Source organism: Tursiops truncatus, chromosome 10 (assembly GCF_011762595.2).
Source record: "Tursiops truncatus isolate mTurTru1 chromosome 10, mTurTru1.mat.Y, whole genome shotgun sequence".
Taxonomy (NCBI): domain Eukaryota; kingdom Metazoa; phylum Chordata; class Mammalia; order Artiodactyla; family Delphinidae; genus Tursiops; species Tursiops truncatus.
The window spans coordinates 22,131,163-22,155,378 of NC_047043.1; the positions used below are offsets into that span (position 1 = coordinate 22,131,163).

The 24,216-nt window shown below is 41.0% G+C and overlaps 1 long non-coding RNA gene and 5 other non-coding genes across 6 annotated transcripts in view; 1 reads left to right on the forward strand and 5 right to left on the reverse strand.

Moving 5' to 3' along the window:
• Positions 1-2,923: 2,923 nt before the first annotated feature.
• Positions 2,924-2,995, reverse strand: TRNAA-AGC (transfer RNA alanine (anticodon AGC)). Its single transcript has one exon. It is a non-coding gene; the product is annotated as a tRNA-Ala (tRNA).
• Positions 2,996-6,854: 3,859 nt separating this feature from the next.
• Positions 6,855-6,927, reverse strand: TRNAR-CCG (transfer RNA arginine (anticodon CCG)). Its single transcript has one exon. It is a non-coding gene; the product is annotated as a tRNA-Arg (tRNA).
• Positions 6,928-8,111: 1,184 nt separating this feature from the next.
• TRNAK-UUU (transfer RNA lysine (anticodon UUU)) lies at positions 8,112-8,184 on the forward strand. Its single transcript has one exon. It is a non-coding gene; the product is annotated as a tRNA-Lys (tRNA).
• A 150-nt stretch (positions 8,185-8,334) lies between these two features.
• Positions 8,335-24,216, reverse strand: part of LOC141279709 (uncharacterized) — a 39,299-nt gene continuing 23,417 nt past the window's right edge. The window contains exons 3-5 of the long non-coding RNA XR_012334380.1: positions 14,454-14,564; positions 14,202-14,331; positions 8,335-11,666 (exon numbers count right to left, since the gene is read on the reverse strand). This is a non-coding gene — a long non-coding RNA (uncharacterized lncRNA). The remainder of the gene's footprint in view (positions 11,667-14,201; positions 14,332-14,453; positions 14,565-24,216) is intronic.
• Positions 11,743-11,814, reverse strand: TRNAA-UGC (transfer RNA alanine (anticodon UGC)). The gene has a single exon. It is a non-coding gene; the product is annotated as a tRNA-Ala (tRNA).
• TRNAF-GAA (transfer RNA phenylalanine (anticodon GAA)) lies at positions 15,190-15,262 on the reverse strand. The gene has a single exon. It is a non-coding gene; the product is annotated as a tRNA-Phe (tRNA).

The following is a 24,216-nucleotide window of genomic DNA, read 5'->3' on the forward strand; positions in this document are numbered from 1 at the left end:
CTGATGTCCCAGAGGAAGATGTGGCCAAAGGTGTTTGGGTGGAAGTAAGAATAGATATATAATTTGCTTGTATTTAACAAAACAAGCAAACAAACAGAAACAACAAACAGAAACAACTCGTTTAAGAATCAGTACAAACTACAGAATATCATTGCTCTGCACCCTGTTCTCTGTGCAAGTCGAGTGTTGGGTGAATGCACAAAAACGGTTCCATTTTTCTTTACCAAAACCTTTGCATGATAACTTTTGTATTTGAAAAGGATGTTTTAAAACGTGAAGTCAAAATTTTTTAAATGACATCTATTTCCCCTCATTTGGAGAAACTAAAATCATGTTTCTCCTAGGTCCTTCAAGATCAAGAGAAAGCAGGGATCAGTCACAAGCTCAGCTTCCTCTGGGACTCAAACCCTGGACAGATGCTCAAACCAGCCAAGCCACTAAGCTCCCTTCCTACCAGGGCTATCTCTGGGCTGCCTCCATCCAAGTATGTTGTTGTCAAGCTGCTGTCTAAACCATTTCAGGGCAAAGATTAAGTGAATGAGTTTTCCTTCTATTTCACTCTCATTCTCTAGACTTCTAACATGGGAGAGTAGACAAAGCAGTGAAAAACAGCTTAGACCACCTTTTCCCATTTTGCCAAACACGGATTCTCAGGACATTATTCCTTTTGCTCTTTAAGCCTCACTGTATTTAGCATGGAGCCCTCCTTCTGCCTTAGGGAATCTCTCAGGCAGCTGTCAAAAGCCATGAGACATAAGAAGTCCCCATAAAGAACAGTACTCTGGCCACTGTAACCCATGAGGGAATACATATTTTGGATCCGTTTTTCCAGGAGAAGGGAGTATCTAAACCCTAGGGCTGTGAATCCTCAGCCATGGCCATGCATAGCCCATGTTAACTCAAGTGGCTTCAGGCTGGAACTCTGAATTCCTTCTCCCGGTGGCCTCCACCAGAAGGCAGATCCCACGTCATCACATCGGGGGGCCCTGCACCTCTAATGCTTCTGGCTGTCAACCCCAGCTGGAAATGCTAGAACAAGGGTGCAAAGGAGCAGAACCTGAAAAGTTCCCTGGGGAATTTAGATCCAGCTGGAAAGAGAAAACAGGTCACTCTAGCAAACTCTGGAGCCCAGCGAAACTCCAAACTCTGGAGCCCTGCACCTCGGTGGCTTTGTCTTGGGGACTGTGCAGTTCTGTTTCTGAGATCCACAATGACGCTTAAGGGAGACACTTCGGAGGCTAAGCAAGAACGGCGAAGCAAATTAAACTTTTATAAGAACCTTCCCGCTCCAACCCGATGCTCTTGGACAAATACTCAAACCTCAGCCATCACAGAGATGCAAGGAATAGACACTTTCCTCCTGTTGCCAAAATCTGTGGTGACCAAAGGTGAGTTTTAGGAGTAATCCTAAATCATTGTGTCTTCTCTTTTACTTTTTCTCACGAGTGGGAAATCTGTATTTTCCTGAATATCGGAATCAATTACATATATATCAACTCTTCCATTCCTCCTCTGCTCCTCCCCCTCAAAAAAAAAAAAAGCCCGAATGAGGCTTAGTTGGCTCTGGAAAGTCGCTGAAGTGGGAGCTTAGAGGTGAAACGACTTTTAAAAGTAACTTGATGAATAATATAGGCAGCCTGAAGCGACTCACCAACACAGAGATAAAAGGTTTTAGACTAGAATGCAATGTTCCCGAACCTGGGAAACCGTCGGATAACTTTGTAAATATACGTATGCCCATTTCTACCTTGTAGCTCCTGAGTGCACCCAGAATCACGGGATGGGGGGGGTGGAGATCTATAGGATGGAAATGCCTCCCCAGATGATTTTGTTGATCATCCAGGTTTGAGAACTGTTAATCAAGAAAGTGGAGCTGCGGGAACTGAAGTGAGCTGCTTGGAAACAACTAGCCTGGAGGAAGTGGTGAAACAGAATGAAAGGAGAGACGGGAAGGGAAAGTGAAGGAGAAGGTGAAGCAGCAGGTGATGAAGAAAGTGGATGGGGGTGGGGTGGGGTAGGAGGAGGCAGGTGGCTGCGGTTGGGGAGGGGGAACTAAAAGAGGAAAGGGCGAAAGAAGGCTTGGGACTAGGTCTTTACGATGCCCACTATTTGGTTGGCCCGGGAGGTAATTTGCGCCCGCGTTGCCTCTGTCTCCTCTGCTCCCTCTAGGGATGCAGGAAACCAGAAGGTTATCTTCCTCCTAAGGGAAGCGGGCTTAAAAGCGTTTGTGCCACAGGAAGGAGCAACCCTTTTTGCCCGAGTCTGGCTTTGAGAGAGACTAGCTGCCCTTTCCAACACTGGAAATAACTTCTTCAACTACGGATTTTGGAAGCCTCTGAGTTTCGTGAGAAGCGTCTTTCCCATGGACAGTATCTTAAACACTCCTTCACCGAGAAAAACCTGGGAACACAGAGCTCCATCGTTGGTGATTGGACCGACCTTTCGCTGCCCAACCAAGGTTCGATGTGTGGTGAAAGCGCAGGGGCGAGTGGGGAAAGGAAAAGGAGAAGGAAAATTTCCTCTGGAGCCCGCAGCCTGTCCATTGACACAAACCAGCTGAGAGGAAGACGGGATGGGAGGTGGGAGGGGTAATCTAAAAGAATTTTCCCAAAGGCCCCCTTCCCCCTTTTCTCTTTCAGTCTGTCTTTTTCTTCCCTGCTCCTTAATAATAATGAAAAAAATGCAGCAAAGGAGAATGGACCCTACGTGGCATACTCGGTGCTCCGCCTTCAGGAGACTGATTCTGAGCGAGCAGTTTCTGTACTTAACTTGGTTCCTGGCTTTATTGTACTGAAGTAGTCAGGTTGGGAGATCCAAGGAATGTCAAGGCCCATAGTCACATGATTAACCGAAGGCTACAAAAGTTAAGGTCTACACAAAGAAAACCGAGAAGGACCTCAGCTGTGAGGGAGTTGAGGACAAATGGAGGTGCTGGGGATTGAACCCAGGGCCTCGTGCATGCTAAGCACGCGCTCTACCACTGAGCTACACCCCCCCACACCGTAAGTTCATTTTCCTATTGTCCCATGTTATTTATTTATCACTGTATGACGGTGTTGGCAAGCCAAAGTCCATTATGTTCAGTTCCTCTGTTTCTGAAACCTCGGGACTGACTCCTGTCTCACAGCTAGGGCAGGAAAAAGAGAAATGCATTCTGGACCGAAAAACCCTTAGGTCTTCCCACAATCCTCCTCCCCATCACGAACTTTTAGCCAACTGCCTCTTGTGTCACTTCTAGTCCACCACGAGGGAGAGTCCCAGAACTGAATCTTCTGTTATGTCTTTAGATTCTCCCTTCTTTAGAAAGTCCTCCTCTGCCCACGAAGCTGCCAAAAATGCAAAACGTAGCGCTGGGGATACAAAGGCGCGCTCCGTGAGTGCAGCCGAGGGAATGTAGGTCCAGGTGTGAAGTTAAGACAAGAGGTGAATTAATTCACAATACTTGACCGAAACAAAGAGCGACAAGTATGTGTCTCAGGCAGTCTTGCGTGCTCTTGCAAACCACTGCATTCGGCATCTGCACTCGGGACGTGACAGCAGCTTTGTTACGGCGACGCTATTGCTCTGGTTTTGCAGACAACACAAGAGTGGCGGCAGACAGAGGTAAGAGTAGAAATGTGGGCGCTCCTGTTGTTACAGCATCACATTATTTGCGCAAGGAGGAGAGCGCAAGGGAAGCTGCGCACAACCTGCGAAACGAATTCGCTGTCTGTAAACCTTCCCTATGCCTGGAACAAGTCTGAAAATTTCATCAGTACCCAGGGCGCAGAACGTCGACACCTCCCACCTTTAGGTAAACATTGGTGCGACTGTTAAGCTAGGTAAGATTTTTGGATAAAATCCTAAACCTTCTGTCAGGAGAGGGAATGGGGAGGAGAGGACAGGTACCGACTGGGATGGGTTATACTATCACCATACTAGAAAGACGAGCGGTTGGGAAGTGGAATAAGCAGAAGAGGTGTTGGAGAAGGGAGAGTGGCCTGGTTCTTGGAAGGGAAAAGGATGAAGCCAATGAAGGGGAAGAAAAGAGGCAGCAGAGGAAGAAGATAGAAGAGTTTGGAGATGGGTCTCAATGGAGAGGCTCGGAGGTAGAAAGTGACCAAGCCTGGCACTTCTGCTACACTTTCTGCAGGCCCTCGGGAAGAGAAGAAGGCTCCTTCCTAAGGTAAGTGATTTGAAAGCGTGTGTCCCACAAAAAGATACGTCCCGTTTTGCCCAAGATTTTGTGACTCTGAGAGTGCCTTGCTCCACTTTCTGTCACAGCAAACACAGGCTGAGCATCTTCAAGGGCGCACCTGTGGTTGCATATCTCTGGAGCAGTAGACTCCGGTATTAGAGATTTTAGAAAGTCGACGTTATACGTAACCCGATGCAGCATTGAGTTTAGAAACAAATTCCAAACGCAGTTTTGTGTTTGGGCATTTCAACTGCCATCAGCTAGTTTTTAGCGTGTTTGGCTTTAAAATACAAGGGAAAGAGTGGAAGGAAAAGGTTAAGCAGTGACTAAACGTTTTTGGTTTGAATAGATTCTTACTGAAACCTTCGTACTCTTGGGTAGCTCAATTGGACCTGTATCAGGCCCTTAGTCTGAGGACCCAGGATTCACGACCTGGTTCTGGTGTAGACTCTTTCACTTTCCCCATAATTTCATGTATACATACATACACAAAAGCCTACTGAAGCCAGCTTTCGTTTGGAGCACGTTACTAATCACATGCTTATTCTTTTGTTTTAGCCTCTGTTGAATGTTATTTAAAATCATCATAGAAATCAGACAGTGGCATAGGTCCTATAAGTCACCCTCCTGTTGAATGTGGGCGCTAACCGGTACAAGAGCCCTGTTAGAAATGCATTCACTCTCTGCAGCAAAACCTTTGCTCTAAATCCTTTTAAATGCTCTCTTCTCTTGTATATCTAAAAGAGAGATCATTTTATTTTATAAAAAGAGTTTAACTTTAGAACAGTTGTAGATATAGAGAAAAATGGAGAGGACATTACAGAGAGTTCCCCTATACCCTGCATTCAGTTTCCCATATCGTTAACAGCTTACAGTAGGATGATACATTTGCCAAGTTAATGAACTCAAATTGATACATTTTTAAAAATGGAATCTACAATCTATTCAGATTTCCTTAGTTTTGCCTAATATACTTTTTCTGTTCCAGAATATTGAACCAGAGATGCAAGAGAGGATCTAGTTTAATGATTTTTACATTGGTGAAATTTATCTCAGTGGACTTTCCCTTGCCAACTTTCAGTTTCTCAAAACCATCCAAAAATGGCACTGATATGTTATGAAGAATTTCTAGGGCAAGGTGATTTTTAGTGTTAAGCAGGTGCCTTCCACATACAAGGTCTTGAGTAAAACCCCTGTAATTCCATGTGTGTTCTTTACTCTGTAACCCAATCCTTCTTGCACCTTTTCATTCATTTTCTCATGATTTCCCCGCTCATACGAAAAGAAAACCAATGATTCAGTGCATTGCCTTTACAGCTGTTCCAGTTCTATTCCATAGACCTTGGTTCCACATAGGGTGGTTGTTTTTGTAAAAGGAAGATGGGATGGCAGAGGAAAAGTGCGGGGGGGTGGGGAGTCCATCCTAAATCTCCACCAAAAAAAAAAAAAAAGAGGCCCAGGGTATTCCCTGGCGGTCCAGTGGTTAGGACTCTGCACTTTCACTGCTGAGGACGCAGGGTCAATCCCTGCAATCCACACTATGAAGCCAAAAAAGGAAAAAAAAAAAACAGTTAAGAAAAAGAGGCCTACCCCAACATTAAGAGGAAGTTCACCTTCAGTACAGGGAAAAAAGATGGAAAGAAGAGGGAAAATAAAGAACCTGACAGACATTTTTGTTGAGTCTCATAATTTTTGAGTCATGAAATAGACAGTAGATGGAGGAACAGAGATGCTTCCCACTGAAATTCCCTACCCCTCTTCCTCAATTACTTTCAGCAATGTTTTGTTGTTTTCAGTGTACAAGTCTTTCACCTCTTTGGTTAAATTTTTCCTAGGTATTTTATTTTTTCAGATGCTATTGTAAATGGAATTGTTTTTTAAATTTCCTTTTCAGATTGTTCATTGCTAGTGTAGGGAAAAACAACTTACTTTTGTGTGTTAATCTTATGTCTTGCAGTTTAGCTGAATGTGCCTGTGCTCCTGGACTTTACTTTGTTGGAAGGTTCTTGATTACTGATTCAATCTCTACCTGTTACAAGTTTGTTCAGATTTGCTAAGTAGGAAGCTATGCTGAATGTAGAAGGAGGATCCCTCTGCCAGGTGAATTTCTCAAATATTGGTGCCCTGTATTTATAACGAAGGCAAATAGTAGAAAGGTTAGAGAATAATCCACTTATTAGCTTTGAATAAATTCTCAGGATAAGTTGAATTCCTGAGCTGGATAGTTCAGTTGACAAGCATCAGACTCTCACTATGAGGGTCCAGACTGCAAGTGCATGTTCAGGGTTTAGTATCTCCCCTAGCCCTCCAAGCACATATTCTTAACTCCTAGATAGAAACTCTTTGAAACCCAGCTTTCTCCAGAGAAATGTTTGCAGTCAACTTTTCTTCCCCTTCCTATCCTTTTCTTGGCCACTGTCTACCAGTTCTACAGAAGGATTCTGAGCCAGAAAATCCAGGGTCATTATGGTATCAATAACTATACATGCATTAGTATTTCACTACTGGGTATTATCTGGTGATTAGATGCCAATGACAAAACGCAAGGTATCGGTAATTAGCGGGCATACTAATTTTGGTTTTTTAAGACTCTTGCCTCATTTCAGGTTTTCTTCTCAAGGCCAGCCCTTAGAAAGTCAAATGAAAAGGATTCCGTTTCTTGCCTAGCAATAAGCAACGACCACGAAGGGACTCGAACCCTCAATCTTCTGATCCGGAATCAGATGCCTTATCCATTAGGCCACGTAGCCAGTTGGTAAACGTCTGTATTCAAACCTGAAATCTGAAACGTGGTAGGTTTCTGTTTTCAAATTTCTAACTTCATTGGAAAGAAGATCTCATTAATAACATTCCTGACCCAAAGGGAATAAAACTGCATCAAGTTCCTGACAACAGTTACTTAAAATTAATAAATGGTGAGGCGATCAGAAGTGACACAGCCTTTGAAGGCTTTCTTACCTAAGTCTGATGCAAGTTAATGATGATGCAATTTCAGTGGAGAAATATGAGCCAAGAAGTAAAGTCTGCAATGAAGGGATGATGATAGTGTAAGGAGAGGGAGCTTCAGAGTTTGGTACGTTCTGACCTGTTCCATCTCAAAGATACAATGGCGCATCCTCCAGGGAGAAAAGTCTGTAAGCTCAAACAGGAGCAGTGGGGGGTAAGAGCTACGGCCTGGACTGAATGAGCCTGGTTAGACCAAGGAAGTGCCTTCTGCTGTTTCCTATGAAATTGTTTTAGTTAAACCTCTTTCCTTCTTGAAATGGGTTCAATGAGAAGCATAGATTGGATAATGGTCCCTTGCTGTTTTCCTGTTTGGAGAGCTACTGGCTCCAGTAGAAGCTGAAGAATGTAAATCCACACCACGTTGGGCAGAATGCCTGGCCAGCATGAGCTGTTCCACCTGGTTCCCACCCTCCCGTCAGCCAGCTCCAAGACTCCCTTGCCAAAGGAATGTTTGGGGGCAATTTCATCCATCAACAGAAAGGGACCCATTATGGAACACTTTCTTGCATCTTCAATTTCCTCCTCCTTCAACTCTCTTTCCCTCTGTCTACAAAGGCTGCAAGAAATATGTACAAGACAATGCAGAGGGAGAGAAACAGAAATAGTGTGAGTGTTGCCTGGAGAAATTTAGGTGAGGTACTTGGCAAGAAATGAAACCCTCTTTGTCTAGCAATGTAGTCTGAAACTTGGCAATGCTTTGTCTAGGGGATGCAGCATCTCTGGTTCTGAAAACCTAGAGAAGGAAGACAAAGAAGAGAAGAGGAAGGAAAATGTTCCTAACGATTATAACATCTCTCTCAAACAGAATCTTCTTAGCAATGAGGAAAGTCCAAGAAATCTGACTTGGGAACTAATACATGAAAGATAAAACGAATTGTCCAAATGTGTGAAGATAGATAAGATACTACGGGAAAAACTAACATTGTGGGCCTGGATAGCTCAGTCGGTAGAGCATCAGACTTTTAATCTGAGGGTCCAGGGTTCAAGTCCCTGTTCAGGCGTACTGCCTCTGTTTTATCTTTATTCATACAGGAAGAGTTGGGGGAAATGATATCCTGATTTTACACTGATTGAAACTTTGCTCATTGCTTTATAGGTGTGAAATGATTATGTGATAAATTTACCAACCCCAAGGGACAGTCTTGGGAAGTCATTTGGAATAGGGATTGCTGACCTGAAGATATGGATTTTATGTGGTTGCTTTATAGGTGTGAAATGATTACATGATAAATTTACCAACCCCAAGGGACAGTCTTGGGAAGTCATTTGGAATAGGGATTGCTGACCTGAAGATATGGATTTTATGTGGTTTTTAGAAGAGAGTCTCTTTCATCAGTTGACTGGGGAAAAAATCAACCAAGACTTCTGAACTCTTAAAAACAAAGGGAGAAAAAGGACTTGAAACCAGAGACACATAGCTCTTTACCCGTATAGAGAAACAATTCAAATGACAGCGGCTATCTATCTCATCAGAAAACATAGAGGTCAGAAGGAGTGGTACAACATTTTCCAAGTGCTTAAAGAACAGAATTATAAAAAAAAAAAAAAAAAGAAAAAAAGAACAGAATTATCAATCCAGAATACAATATCCGGAGAAAATATCTTTCGGGAATGAAAAGAAAATCAATATATTCTCAGATAAAGGAAAACTAAGATAATTTGCTGCCAGAGAACTACCTTAAAAGAATGACTACAGTAAGTTCTCCAAACAGAAAGGAAATGATAGAGAAGGAATATTGAATATCAGGAAGGAAGAAAAAAACATGATAAGCAAAAAAACATGGTAAGTACAATACACTTTCCTTGTCTTGAGCTTTTAAAATTATGTTTGAAAGTTGAAGCAAAAGTATAACACTGTCTGATGTGGTTCTAAATGTATGTGAAAGAAATAGTTAAGACAGTCATATTACAAGTGAGGAATAGTAAAGTGACAGAAAGGGAGGTAAGGTTGCTACATTTCACATGAACTGGTAAAATGGTACACCAGTACAGTCTAAGTTAAATATCTATAATGGAATTCTTACAGTAATGACTTTTAAAAATCTATACAAAAGGATACAATAAATAATGGTATAGATAAATGAATATGGAATTCCAAAATATATACAAGTAGTCCATAAAAAGGCAACAAAAAAAGAGAGAAGTGAACAATAAGAATAACAGAGAACAAACAGAAAACAAAAAAAATAAAATGCCGACTTAAGCCCTACATACCAATAATTACATTAAATGTAAATAGTCTAAATGCACTAATTAAACCCACAGGGTAGATTAGAAAACATGACCAAACTATATGCTGTCTGTCTACAAAAAAATTCACCTCAAATATAACCTGTAAATATATAGGCAGTTTGAAGTTAGGAAGATTAAAAAAAAAAGGCATGTCATGCAAACATCAATAAAAAGACAGCAGGAGTAGCTATTATTAATGTCAAATAAAGTCAGTTTCATAACAAAGAAAATTATCAGAGGCAGAGAAGGACATCATATAATGATACAAGTGCCCATCTACCAAGAAGGGCATAGTAATCCAAAATACGTATGCACCAAACAACAGAGCTGCAAAATATGTGAAGGAAAAAAAAATCTGATAAAACTGAAAGATAAAATATGCAAATCCACTTGAAAAATGCCATCAGCCACCGGAATCCAATCAACATAGAATGGTTCATCCAATACAAGCAGAGTATAGATTCTTTTCAAATCCATCAGAACGTATTCCAAGATAGAACATATCCTGGGACATAGAATAACCCTCAACAAATCTAATAGAATTGAAAGATACAGTGTGTTCTCTGACCACAGTGCACATTAGTCACAGAAAGATAAGAGGCAGATATTCAAACACTTGGAAACTAAACAGCACAGCTCTAAATAACCCACAGAATAAAGAGGAATCTCAATGGAGATTTAAAAATAAATAGAATGAAATAAAAATACAATGTATCAAAATTTCTGATACACTAAGACAGCACTAAAAATTTCTGATACTTATTAAAACAGCACTGAGAAGGAAATTTATAGCACTCAGTGCATACAAGAAAAGAAAAATCACAAGTTAGTCATCTAAGTTTTCACTGAGATAGCCAAGGGGAAAAAGAGCAGAAGAAACCTAAGGCAAACAAAAGGAAGAAACTAATAAAAACAATACCCTTGTCAACGCCTGGGCCAGCACCATGGTTGGGAAATCCGGCATCGGTTTGTCTCCCGGGCTTTTGCAGCTCTGGTTCTGAGACGCACAGAGACCAAGCTGGGGACAAGAACAGACAGCAGGATGCTGCATCGATTTTTGCCCCTCTTAGTATATACGGAATCCTTTTCTTGAATGAAAGAACACCAGGGGGGAGGTTCAGCCGCTGGGCCCGACGTGCAAAATGAGCTCGCCGGTTGCCAAATTAGTTCTTGAGATCTCATTGTCCCTGTGGAAAGGGCAGACGCTTCCCACCTTCAGCCAAAATTTGTTCCGACAGTCAACTCAGGTACTAGGTTTGGAGGAAATTCTGAATTATCTCTGATGGGCTAAGCCAGAAATCGACCTTGTTTAAAAGCTCCCCCCGATGATTCTGAAAGTCAGCCAGGTTTGGCAGTTCTCGGCTTTAGAGACTCCAAGACGAGTGGGCTGATATCTTTGGGAAAGTTAACACCAGGAGGGAGATTAGTGCGAGAGCAGAATACAGGTAACGATAACGAAAGGCAGGCGTGGAGTCCGCGGCTTCAGCGGCCACAGGAAGGTGGAGGAGGAAAAAAGTGGACGAGTGCTTAGGTTGGCGTTAGTTTCAGATGGGCGGAGAGGCGGTTAGTTACGCGTCTCTGCTGCGCTTCCTCTGGGTACGTGGGGAACAAGCAGGTCCATTCCCGGTGAAAGAAGTGAGCTGAGACCGCTTTCCCGAAGGAAGATCCCCTTCGTTTTGTCCGACTGTCGCGGTTTTCAGAGAGCCTCGCTGCTCTTTCCGTGGTTGGAGCACTTGAGAAAAGTCCTGCGGTTGAGTTTCTGATTTTAGTGTATCCCGGTGGTATTGGAGGTTTCAGACCGCGCGGCAGGGAGGCCACAGTGTCCGGATCCCCACGTGCTAGTGGTAGAAGAGCGCAAGGTAGAAACAGGGACCGCCTTTGTCTTTAGACTTCACCATCTGAGCTATACGTAGGAGTGAGTGTTTTTGTTGTTGTTGTTTGTTTAATGGGTTGAGCTTGGAATGCAAGACATGGAAGATAAGAGGGGTAAGGTAGTAACCAAGTATTTTTAATTTGAAATGGTTTTCAGAGGCTGAACTCTAGATAGTTCGGTGTGTAGGTTGTCATGACTTTAATCTCAGGGCCAAGATTTCGAGACTGTTCCTGTTGGCATCCCGTTCTTTCTCCCACTTCCTTTTTGTCTTTCTTCTGCTTGTTGAAGTCGTCTTGGTGAGGTCGAGGCTCACAGCAAGAGAGGAGGGACTTCACCAGAATCCATTGGGTTATGTTTTTACTTTGTATGTGTACAGGACTATAACGGGAAAAAAAGGGTTAGGAGAACTAAATCTGTATTCCTTGAGGTTTGAGGGAAAAGTGAAACCAAGGCCTGGAGATGCCGGGGATCGAACCCGGGGCCTCATGCATGCAAAGCATGCGCTCTTCCACTGAGCTACACCCCCTCCCCGACAGGTTTCCTGATAATACTTCTTTGGGAATAAATTTTATTTCCTGAGGCTCTGGATCCTTGGGTGTCTAGGCGGTAGAGGAACCAAAGAAGGATACTGATGCTTTGGAGTATAGAACTTGAAGTGGAAGGCAAAAGATTGGAAACCTGTGTCAGATAACCAAAAGAAGTTGACACCATAGCTTTAAAACATAGTTGGGGTCTCCTATTATGCTTGGCAAGAGATCAAATCAAGTCCCAGTTTTTGGACCTTTTGATTTCCTCCAGATATGTCTTAAGCTGAGACACAAGGCCATTGAAATTCAGCTTCTTTCCGGCCTAAAATGCTTCATAATCTTGGTTGTTTGCTCCATTGGAATATTAAGGACCAGATTTGATGGAGGAAAGCCACAGGCAGTAAAAAACCCTAGAACGATGCATTCAACATTGCAATGTAAGGGGCTCTTTTTCTTTTCTAATCTAGGCACCCAGCTAATTTAGCAGGCCCCGCCAATAATCCAAAATCTCTTCTTCATAAGCATTCATAAGGCATGAATGAAACAACAGCTTCAGGGATGGAGAGGAATATTAAATTATGAGAGCGAGACCAAAGACAAATAGCCGCAAGACATTAGGGATAAAGGGGAAAAAAGGTATTTATTTATGTGTTTGTTTGTTCATGCATTTATTTAGGGAGGGAAAAAAGCTATGTCATTACCAAACAGAAGAAAGTGCAGAAAAGGGGTAGGTTTTAAAAATTCTTTTGGAAATGGGAGGAAGTTTGGAAGACGGAGAAGATGGGCAAGCCTTGCTCATGTTAAATTCAAGATCTATGTGGTGCACACTTGTGAGAATGTTACATGGTGAAATCACACAATTACCCCTGCCTCCAGATTTGGATTTGTGAGTGATCAGTAGATACAACTATGTGGAGGATGGATAAAGACAGAAAAGTATTCTCATTAGTGATATTCATAGGAAAATAAATTTGCTCCCGGACATCTCTTGAACCCTGGGATTTATTGTGGTTAAGGCTGTGTTCTTTGAAATATATAAAAAGACTGCAAGAGAACCCATTTCCTGGCACCAGATTTCCAGTGGCTAACCCTTTCTCCTTCTGGTTTGCTCATTTATGGACTTTTGCCAATATTCATAAAATAACATTGAGTTCCTTTTGAAGCTGAAAGAATATGGTTTGTCTGACAGATTTGTTCTTTCAGTTGGCTCATGAAATTTTTAGCCCATGAAGTGCTTAGGAGGATATCTTGACTGTTTGATGTTGTAAAATATTAGGTTTATGATGCTTTCCAATATTAGGAAGGTTTTCAGACACACTGCTTGCTCATAATTTTGTGTTACACCTGGTGAAAACTGCATGTCTATTGGGGTCTCAGGAATTCATAATAATAAGGTATGCCTTTTTTTTTTCTTTTTGCCCCATGAACAAAGTGGGGATTTTAAAATTAAATATTTAGAGTTATAAAAATTGTTGAGTAACTATGTTGTACACCTGAAACTAATATGATATTGTAAATCAACTATACTTCAATTTTTTAAAAGTCTACAGCCATCTTCAGACTATGGATTCATTTAATACAGAATTCTTATCAGGAATTAAACTTCTAAATTGAGTGACAGAACACACTCATGCCATATATACTCAATTCAGAAAATCTGAAAATCTATGATGTGTATGTTTAACCCTGCACTGTCCAAAATGGTAGCCACTAGCCACTTTGAGTATTGAACACTTAAAAATGGAGATGTGCTGTAAGTGGAAAATATATATCAGGCCTCAAAGACTTAATATGATATTTAAAATGTAAACTATATCACTAATAATTTTTTGATTGACTATTTAAATGATGTTTTTTATACACCAAGTTATTTAAATATTCTTCTTCAATGAAGGCCACTTATTTTTACCTTTTATGTGACTACTAGAAAATGTAAAGTTACAAAAGTGACTCATTTATGGCTTTATTATATTGCTATTTGACATCCCTAGCTACAGAAGACATGACATGTTTAGATGCTGTTCTGGGAACACCAGAACCAAGGAATATAGAGCACAGTCTACCAGTTTGCTACTATGTGTGGACATGACACAAAGCATTCACTTGCATGATCTCCTTTGGTATTTACAGTATCCCTTTTTGCATAGACATCATTAGCCTCATTTTTTAGATATTGAATGTGAGGCTAATTATGTTTTGTGAACTACCCTAGACCTCCCACTTCAACAGAATCATTACTGTGTTAGGCAATAAAATACTCAATGATGCTGTTTGTCCAATCAAATACTTCTTAATGAAATAAAATGCAAGCTTCTGAATTGAGGAGGGATAGATTGTTAATGGATAAGTTTCTAATGCCAAGTTCCTGTACAGCGAATGTCCCTACCTTGACGTTGCTTCTCAGTTTGTACCAATTTTCCATTTGCAACTTGATGCAGTTCTGATGTTGAAATAGTGTTTTATTTTCTTCTTTCAAAGTGTCCAAGAGTTGTCGGTGGAAAACAGACACTATGAAACTGACACAGAAATTTGAAAAGAAGAAAACAGTTCAGAATGACACAAGAGTGACCTATTATCCCTAACAAAGAGTTTCAAGAAATAAAGTCAAAATTAAAAGGAAAAAATGGGGTATTGGTACCTGAGTCTTGACGACTTTACTGTCCATTTGCTTTCATTTTTCAGTATTCTAGGTCCCCTTGTGAAAATTCAACAGAATAATTCTTAAAGAAGTGCTTATTCTCATTCTTTCCTGGATAACAAAACAGAAATAACTTAAGATGTGCAAATTCTAGACAGGGGTGGAAGGCTGAAGGAATGAATGTCTTGTCAAAAAGAAAACTCTGCATGTTCTTGTAATTGTTTAAAAGTTCAATGATGTTCAACAAAGCTCCTTATTCTAGCAGTTTAAAAACGGGGTGGACTCAAAATACAAACCCATATTTTCTGATCGGAAATTTTTCCTTGCATATACCACACCCACATATATACACTTACACAGTGTAGTAGTTCTTTTTTCTGCAGGTTTCCCCACCACCACCACCAACAATTCTTGTGATTAAAAAGATCACACGCACACACACAACATAAAGGCAGAAATGAATTGTAAGTGCAAGGCCATGTAGCACATTGGAATTTCCTAGCTCCTAGGAAAATAATTTCCTAGGTTTTGAAACTTTAAATAAAATATCACTGTCAGGAAACACTTCGTGGAAGACACCACACACACACACACACACACACACACACACACACACACACACCCCTTGATCGCGCTTGCAAAAAGCCGTAAAAATTGTAGTTATATATGGATTTTGGGGATTGGGGCATAACTGTCGTGTAACGGGTTAATAAATTACACCACAGTAAAACACTACTGCCGAAACCCGGGATCGAACCAGGGACCTTTAGATCTTCAGTCTAACGCTCTCCCAACTGAGCTATTTCGGCCACCTGGGAACGCTCGGCTTAGCTGTTCTCCCAAAATTTAAAGTTTTCATCTGTGCGGGCCAGTCTACTCTTATTTTGTTCAACATCACCCATTCGTTCGCCCCAAAGTATATGGGCTCCCCTGAAATCCATGTCTAAAAATAGGATCCAGTTTTAGGAGACTGGATGGGTTGGTAGAGGAGGAGGGAAGTATAGGGGGAGAAATGGATTCGGCTACTCCACTACTCAAAGACAGCTCAGAAAACTAAGGCAATTCAAAATGAAATTATCGAGCCTCGACTTTCGGTTCTTTTTCTGTCTTGCTCTTCAATGACAAGGCTAAAAGGATTGTTGGGCACGTTAATATGGAGACGGGCTTCTTGCTTCGGCTTGAGGAAATCCGGAAGGAACCAATTCTTTTCTTCTAGTCACTTCCTTTCCCTTGTCTTCCTTGTGCTGACACGTGGTTGTTAGCGCGGAGACACAGAGTAGAAACCGGAAGCATTTAAAGGCAATCCATCGGATAACGTGTCTATTTCCGTGTGAGCAAGCAAAGCGTAAAGGGAGAAAAATAGATGCACGTGTATGGTTTCCAGCCCTCTCGTAAGGAAAGGATAAACCACCACTGAACTACACCTCTCACGACAGAAAGGTCGTGAAGATCATCTTTGAAATAGTAACCATATTTCTGAGGGGGGTCTTCAAAGATACGGTAGTTAGCCAGATAGAAAAGCCACTGCCTCAAATCCTACTCATTTCTTAAACCTCTAAACTGTATCCTCTTAAGCTGCTACACTAGGAGAAATGTAAGGGTCGCAAGCCAAATAGCACCGTTTCTGCTCTTAACACATTTAATCTTATCAGCTCTTTCCCAGGTTCCCGCCCCAGCAAACTGCCTGGAGGCGTTTTTTCTGCAACCACCAGGAAAGATTTCCAGATGGAACTTTTTTTTTTTTTCTGACTTCAACCTCTCTCTCTTTTTCTCTTTCCTATTCTTAGAAAAATTTTCAAGTCCTCTCCTTCTTAAGAAGAGATGAACTACAGTCTGAGAGAAGATATTTCAACACTCATGTTTTACGAAAGACCATTATCTGTGAAGAACTTCTACAAAACACTAAGAAAAAGACTAAAATCTCATTAAGAAAGAGCAAATTAACATGCACTTCACAAAAAGAGGATACCCAAAATAGCCAATAAGCAATTTAAAAGGTGCCCAACATAATTTGCTATGAGGGAAATGTAGATTTAAAAACCAAATGAAATAATACTTCTCTTCACCAGAATCAATTACCTTAAGAGAACTGACAATATCAAGTGCTGCTGAGCACGTGGAGCAACTGGAATACTCACACAACTGCTGATGAGACCGTAAACTGGTGCACACACATTGGGAAACCATTTGGAAATACTGACTAAATCTAAATATACATGTAAGCTATGCCCCCAAAACTCCACAGCTGCATTTATACTCAAGAGAAATGCATGAGTATTTCCCTTGAAAGACAAATATAGGAATGCTAGTTAGACATTTCAGCCCCAAACTAGAAGCACTCTAAATGTACATTGACAGTAAAATGAATTAAAAAGTTGTGATGCACAGTATTCATACAATGGAATGTTACCAAGCAATGAAAAAGAACTGCTGCTACTAGCAATAATATGGATATATCCAACTTTTTAAAAATTGAGTGAAAGAATCCACACTCAAATGAGTACATACTGTATGATTCTACTTATATTATTTCAAAATGCAAGAAAAAGTAATCTATGGTGATAGAGGTCAGAGAGTGGCATTGATTGGGATGAGGCACAAGGAAGCAGCTGGGGGCTGAAAAATCATGTATCTTTGCCAGAGCTGTTGGTTACATGGGTGTATGCATACGTAATAACCCATCAAGCTGAATCATTAAATTTCATGCATTTTTGTTTACATTAATTAAGCCTCAATTTAAATAACAAGAAAAGAAGAAAAAGGATCTCCTTGGATACCTCATCACCTCCAGTACATCTTATCTCTTCATTAGTGCTTTTCAGATTGTGGTCTGCAGACTGGTGCCTGGCTAAGAATTGTATTTTACCTATCTGTGAGCATTAGGAACTTTTTATAAGAAGTGAACAGTGCCAGGACATAGGACTCCTTTTGTTAAACAACATAGAAACAATTTCAGGGGCTTTCAGGATTTCAGAAATAATAATCTCTGGAATGAGGAAAGGGCAGCACCCAAGAACCACTTGCTCAGTGAATTTTAATAAACCCCTGTGTATATCTGGACAGGTTCTGAAATCTCAATCTCCAATTCTGAAAGGGTCGAGCTTTTTGCCTTTAGCCAAAATTTGGTGTGAGTGGAAATTCGGATGCAAGTCTTTGGATGACTTCCACTAAAAATATTTTAGATTCTCTTACTGATTCTTTCTCCCCCCAGCATTTCTCTGTCTACCCAGGGCTTTAGCCCCAGCCATGCACCTAGCCCCCCACCTGACCAAGCATCAGCCTATGCTGGGGAAAGGCTGATCTGGGAACATAAGGAAAGGAATTAGAAAGCAATGTGGAAATTAAAATATCAGCTACACATGAGTGTCTCAATACAGAGATTAAAATGTGTGTAAATGCGACTAGTAGTGCGCTAAGCTACTGTGCAAATTTCATTCCGGAGCACACAGTAGGGAGGAGACGAGTGCCAAAAGAGGGAAGAGGCGGGGTGGGGTGAAGTGGAGGAAGAAAAGGAGAAAAGGGACAGAGAGGAAGTGGGCAAAGGAAAAGCATCCTCAAAATGAACAGGATGTGAGGGGAAGTTGATGGGGTGAGGTGGGGGGGGTGTCTAAGCTCCACATCTCTCCGTGGCTTCGTCCGGGTATGAGGGAAAAGATGAGATCTTTTTCTCTCAAGGGAGGTAGGCTTGTCCCAGAAAAGGATTTGGCTCTTTATGTCGAAGACTGTTCTGGCTTCGGGAGTGCCTCGCAACTCTCCATTGCTGGATAGACAGGCTGAGCGCTTTGGGGGACGAACGTGAGGGTGAGATTTCGTTTGAAATTCAGGAACCTCTGGGACTGGTAGTTTGGAAGCTGCAGGGATGCCTCGGTTTGGGGGCGTGGATGCAGTGGGAGCAGAGTCAACAGTAGAAGCGGCAGCTTTGAGGTTGAACACAGCCGAGACTGTGGAAGCATCTTATTTTTTTTAAGGTTTTGCTTGAAAAGCAAAAAAATTGAGAAAGTTCCCGTTTGCTTGCTGCACATATTTCTAACTCTTAGAAGCTTACTGAAACACAACTTTCTCCTGAAGAAACTCTTCCTGGCATTTGCAACAGGCTCCTTTACTCCTCACACGATGCTCTTGCTTCAAAAGGAGGGTCTGAAGACTCTGGTTGTGGAAAGCCACTGTCACTGAACAGTCGGTGATACCTACAGATGAAGCCATGGTCTCTTCACTCCTAGTACAGGCACAGAACAATATAGATGAGTCCCTCACAAGTCAAGTGGATGACCTCAAGATTGGCTGTACAGGTGGTTTGTGACTGCCTGATGGACAGTTACAGCTTCTGGAGAATAAAAAAAGGGGAGGATGCATTATGGAAGACCTCCAGGTTTCTTGGCTTCTGTAGATGGAGAAAGAGACTGCTTTTCTGCTTTCTGAATGTTTAGCAGTTTGCTGGCTTGGTTTTCCCTTTGGTGGCTGAAAACAAGAATAGATTTAAAAAAAAAATCCCTATCAAACTACCAATGGCATTTTTCAGAGGACTAGAACAAAAAATTTCACAATTTGTATGGAAACACAAAAGACCCCGAATAGCCAAAGCAATCTTGAGAAAGAAAAACGGAATTGGAGGAATCAGGCTCCTGGACTTCAGACTACACTACAAACCTACAGTAATCAAGACAGTATGGTACTGGCACAAAAACAGAAATACAGGTCAATGGAACAGGATAGAAAGCCCAGAGATAAACCCACGCACATATGGTCACCTTATTTTTGATAAAGGAGGCAAGAATATACAATGGAGAAAAGACAGCCTCTTCAATAAGTGGTGCTGGGAAAACTGGACAGCTACATGTAAAAGAATGAAATTAGAACACTCCCGAACACCATACACAAAAATAAACTCAAAATGGATTAAAGACCTAAATGTAAACATTTAAACACTATAAAACTCTTAGAGGAAAACATAGGCAGAACACTCTATGACATAAATCACAGCAAAGATCCTTTTTGACCCACCTCCTAGAGAAATGGAAATAAAAACAAAAATAAACAAGTGGGACCTAATGAAACTTAAAAGCTGTTGCACAGCGAAGGAAACCATAAACAAGACCAAAAGACAACCCTCAGAATGGGAGAAAATATTTGCAAATGAAGCAACTGACAAAGGATTAATCTCCAAAATTTACAAGCAGCTCATGCAGCTCAATATCAAAAAAACAAACAACCCAATCCAATAATGGGCAGAAGACCTAAATAGACATTTTTCCAAAGAAGATATACAGATCGCCAACAAACACATGGAAGGATGCTCAACATCACTAATCATCAGAGAAATGCAAATCAAAACTACAATGAGGTATCACCTCACACTGGTCAGAATGGCCATCATCAAAAAATCTACAAACAATAAATGCTGGAGAGGGTGTGGAGAAAAGGGAACCCTCTTGCACTGTTGGTGGGAATATAAATTGATACAGCCACTATGGAGAAGAGTATGGCGGTTCCTTAAAAAACTAAAAATAGAACTATCATACGACCCAGCAATCCTACTACCGGGCATATACCCTGAGAAAACCATAATTCAAAAAGAGTCATGTACCAAAATGTTCATAGCAGCGCTATTTACAATAGCCAGGACATGGAAGCAACCTAATTGTCCATAGACAGATGAATGGACAAAGAAGATGTGGCACATATATACAATGGAATATTACTCAGCCATAAAAAGAAATGAAATTGAGTTATTTGTAGTGAGGTGAATGGACCTAGAGTCTGTCATACAGAGTGAAGTAAGCCAGAAGGAGAAAAACAAATACCGTATGCTAACACATATATATGGAATCTAAAAAAAAAAAAAAAAAAAAATGGCTGTGACGAACCTAGGGGCAGGACAGGAATAAAGATGTAGAGTATGGACCTGAAGACATGGGGAGTGGGAAGGGTAAGCTGGGACAAAGTGAGAGAGTGGCATGGACATATATACACTACCAAGTGTAAAATAGATAGCTCATGGGAAGCAGCCACATAGCACAGGGAGATCATCTCGGTGCTTTGTGACCACCTAGAGGGGTGGGATAGGGAGGGTGAGAGGGAGACACAAGAGGGAGGAGATATGGGGATATATGTATACGTATAGCTGCTTCACTTTGTTATAAAGCAGAAACTAACACACCATTGTAAAGCAATTATACTCCAATAAAGATGTTAAAAAAAAAAAAGACGGTGTATCCTGTGGATTTCTGCTTAGGCACTGTGATACCAGAATCTGAAGCTGTGCAAAGAGCTCTGATCTGGAGATACAGGTTGTTCAGTAGTTTGGAAGGAGGGTGTCCCTGGAGAGTAAGTAGAGTAAGGTTGGAAATGATCTGTTGGGATTGGGAGAATAAGAGCTCTTTCTCTATATGTGGGAAACAAAGAAATGAACTTTCCCCTAGATTGATCTTGGACCCCGGAGTTCACAATGTTTGCCATTTCAGACTGGAAACTTTCTTCGAACACCCAGAGAAGTACTATTTCCCTTTACAGATTTCTGCTGAGGTGACTGCTATCTTTTCCTTGTTTGTCATTTGTTTGTAGTTAAATGACTTTTATGTAAGCTCCAGAGTTTGAGGGGATCTGAGCCAAAAAGTGCCCACCAGCACACCGTCATCAACCACTGGCAGTGAAATCTAGTTAAATATTTTAGTGAAATCTTCTCAGCCTCCTGCATCCTGGTTAGGAAGGAGCTAGAATAAAAGAACCATAGAAGAACTTAAGTGATTAACTTTCTGACAAGGAATCAGATGGCTTGTCCATTAGGCCACACAGACCCGCGTTTGCTAAGATTTTCAGATTCCATACAACTGGAAATTGGGTGGTTGGGAAAACTGCTACTTGCTTTTTATAACCTATTGACAGTGGCCCACGTGCTAGTGATTGCTGAGAGTGCTTGGAGAGATGCAGTCAATAATAGAGCAAACAACAGATAACTTTAGTGAAGGAGCACAATTCCTCCCTGTGTCCCAAAAAGGTTAAGAAAGAATTGCCATAGCCAAGACGACTGAGTTTGACAAAGATATTTCAGGAAGCAAGAGTTCTTAGGGTATGTGGGTAAGAAGAAAATACAAAAGTGGAGGTCCTGCAGATTGAACCGAGGACCTTGTACATGCTAAGCCCACGCCCTACCACTGAGCTATACCCCCTCACTCTTATCAGCTTCCCAAAAGACTCTCTGTGACCTTCTAGTGACCAGCATTGCGTCTTTGAAGACCAAGTTATCAAAATAAGCCACCTTAAGTTCAATTCTGCTATTTCTAAACTCCTTACACTTTATCCTCTCTCAGGCATGGCTACTCCAGGAGAAAGGGACCTTAATGGTAGAAAGAAAGGCACAGAATCTGATCACAAAGTTGGGTCCCCATCAGATTAGATTGCTTGGATTGTGCTTCCATTCCATCACTTGGGTGAGTCACGGGACACAACATTCTCCCACAATTTATCTGAATATTACTCTCTGAATTCTTTTGACTCTTGGAAGCATTAATATTTTACATAGTCAAAAAATAAAACTGACTCAAGTGTGTGTGAAACTAGTGCAAAATTGAATATGAATAGAAAAAAAATCTAACTGCATTTCAAAAGGATAACATAACCTCATTCAAGAGAAAAAGAAAGAACACATCCAAATAAATGTTTTACACAGTACTTTATCCCAATTGTAAAAACAAGAAAAAAAAAAGCAAACAAATCATAACCTCTATGTAGCAGGGTTATTTTTTGTAGTGTTAAGGGTATGTCAATTCTGATATTTTGTGTGAATTTTATTTATTTTTATGAGTGCGTGTGTGTGTGTGAATTTACTTTTGTGTGGTTGGGAAAATGAACACATATATTGTTGTTGGAATTCAGGGCTCTCACTGTAAGAGAAGGAGGCAAGTAACGAATAGCCCTGTTGGCTCTGGATATGAAATATGTGTGTGCGTGTGTGTGTGCGCGCGCGCGCACGCCTGTTTGTGTATCTGTCATTTTCCTTCCAGATCTGTCTGCTAACAGGGCCTAGAAAAACTAATACCTCAGTAGCAATAAGCAATGCTAGTCCCATATCTTGATTTTTGAATACCAATCCCCACTAAAAGGAAACAGCTACTTGTAGGATTCACAGACTCTAAGACTGGATGAGGGAGAGTACAAGATGATCCTAAGTTATCTTTCTGTGCTAGAATATAACTGCTCAAAAATCATGAGGACAGGGCTTCCCTGGTGGCGCAGTGGTTGAGAGTCTGCCTGCAGGGGACACGGATTCGTGCCCCTGTCCGCGAAGATCCCACATGCCGCGGTGCGGCTAGGCCCGTGAGCCATGGCCGCTGGGCCTGCAGGTCCAGAGCCTGTGCTCCGCAACGCGAGAGGCCACACCAGTGAGAGGCCCGCGTACCGCAAAAACAAAAAAAATCACGAGGACAATTCAAAAGGATCCAGAAACCAACTTAAGGGGCCTCTCACTGGTCAAATCTGGGGCAGTCTGAGAGGAATAATGACAATAAATGATTACAATCCTTGGATACTTAAATGAATAAATATGGAAGAAGAGAAATTTTTCCTTACAGTGGTATGCCAGCTAATAAATGCAGAGGTAGTAACAAAGTTATAAAATTACCATCAGAATAATAAGAGACTCTGGCAAAATTCATAGATCAGTGCTAAAAGCATAGGTAAACTTTTGATGAGGATCGGAATATCTATATAGTCTCAGAGTATCCCTTACTGATTACTTATTAATTATGAGGGAATGAGTTTATGGGGAAAGAAACCTATTAGACACAACTTTAACCAAGTAATCAAAGCTGACATCACTAACAATGGGAGAAACTGACATCACATGCCCCTTGGTGTGATAGAGGGAAACTGTGATATTCCTCCCAAATGTTCATAACCTGAGCTTAGTCTAATCAAAACATAAATTGAAGAATATTCTGCAAAATCATTGGCATGTGCTCTTCAAAAACATATCAATCTCACAAAAGGCAAGATTGAGAAACCGTTCCAGATTAGAGACTAAGGAGTAACTAGATTCATATGTGACTCTGGAATGGACCCTAGTTTGGGAGAGAAATTTCTATAAAGTATTTTATTGGTAAAATTAGTTAAATATGCACTGTATATTAGAAAAGACTTCTTATCAGTGTTAAGTTTCCTGAATTTGATCATTGTGCTGTGGTAAGGAAATGCCCTTACTCTTAAGAAATATATATTAAATGTATAAAATAAAAAGATTACGATGGAAGTGTATAATAAGAAGATTTGTGGAGAAAAAGATATAATATCTGCAAATTGTTCTCAAATAGTTTAGAAAAATATTGTTTGTCCAAGTAATTATATATTCCACAGTTTTTGGTTATTGAGGGAGAGGCAACCCCGTGTTCTGAAATGATCCCTAGATTTGGACAGTAGGTGCTTCTCAAGTGGTTTCCATCATATTGAAAACATTGCTAAGCAGAGACAAAGATGCAAATTTCCCAATTTATATTAGAATTTAGCGGTGTTTTGCTCTCTTTTCCTTTCACACTCCTTGCTTGTGAATTAATCAACTAAGGACATTTGAAAGAGATTGAATTTCTTTCTCAGAGCTGAGAGGTGAGGAGGGAAAGAAAGAGTAAAGCTGGGAGACAGAATTCCCTTCCCTCTCTAATATTCAGTGGTGAAGATGGGCAGAGATAGTGATGGATTTGTAACCATAATGGCCCTTTAACGGGGCCATCAATGGACTAGAAATTTTGAGGAGTGCCTGGAAAATGCAAAGCAG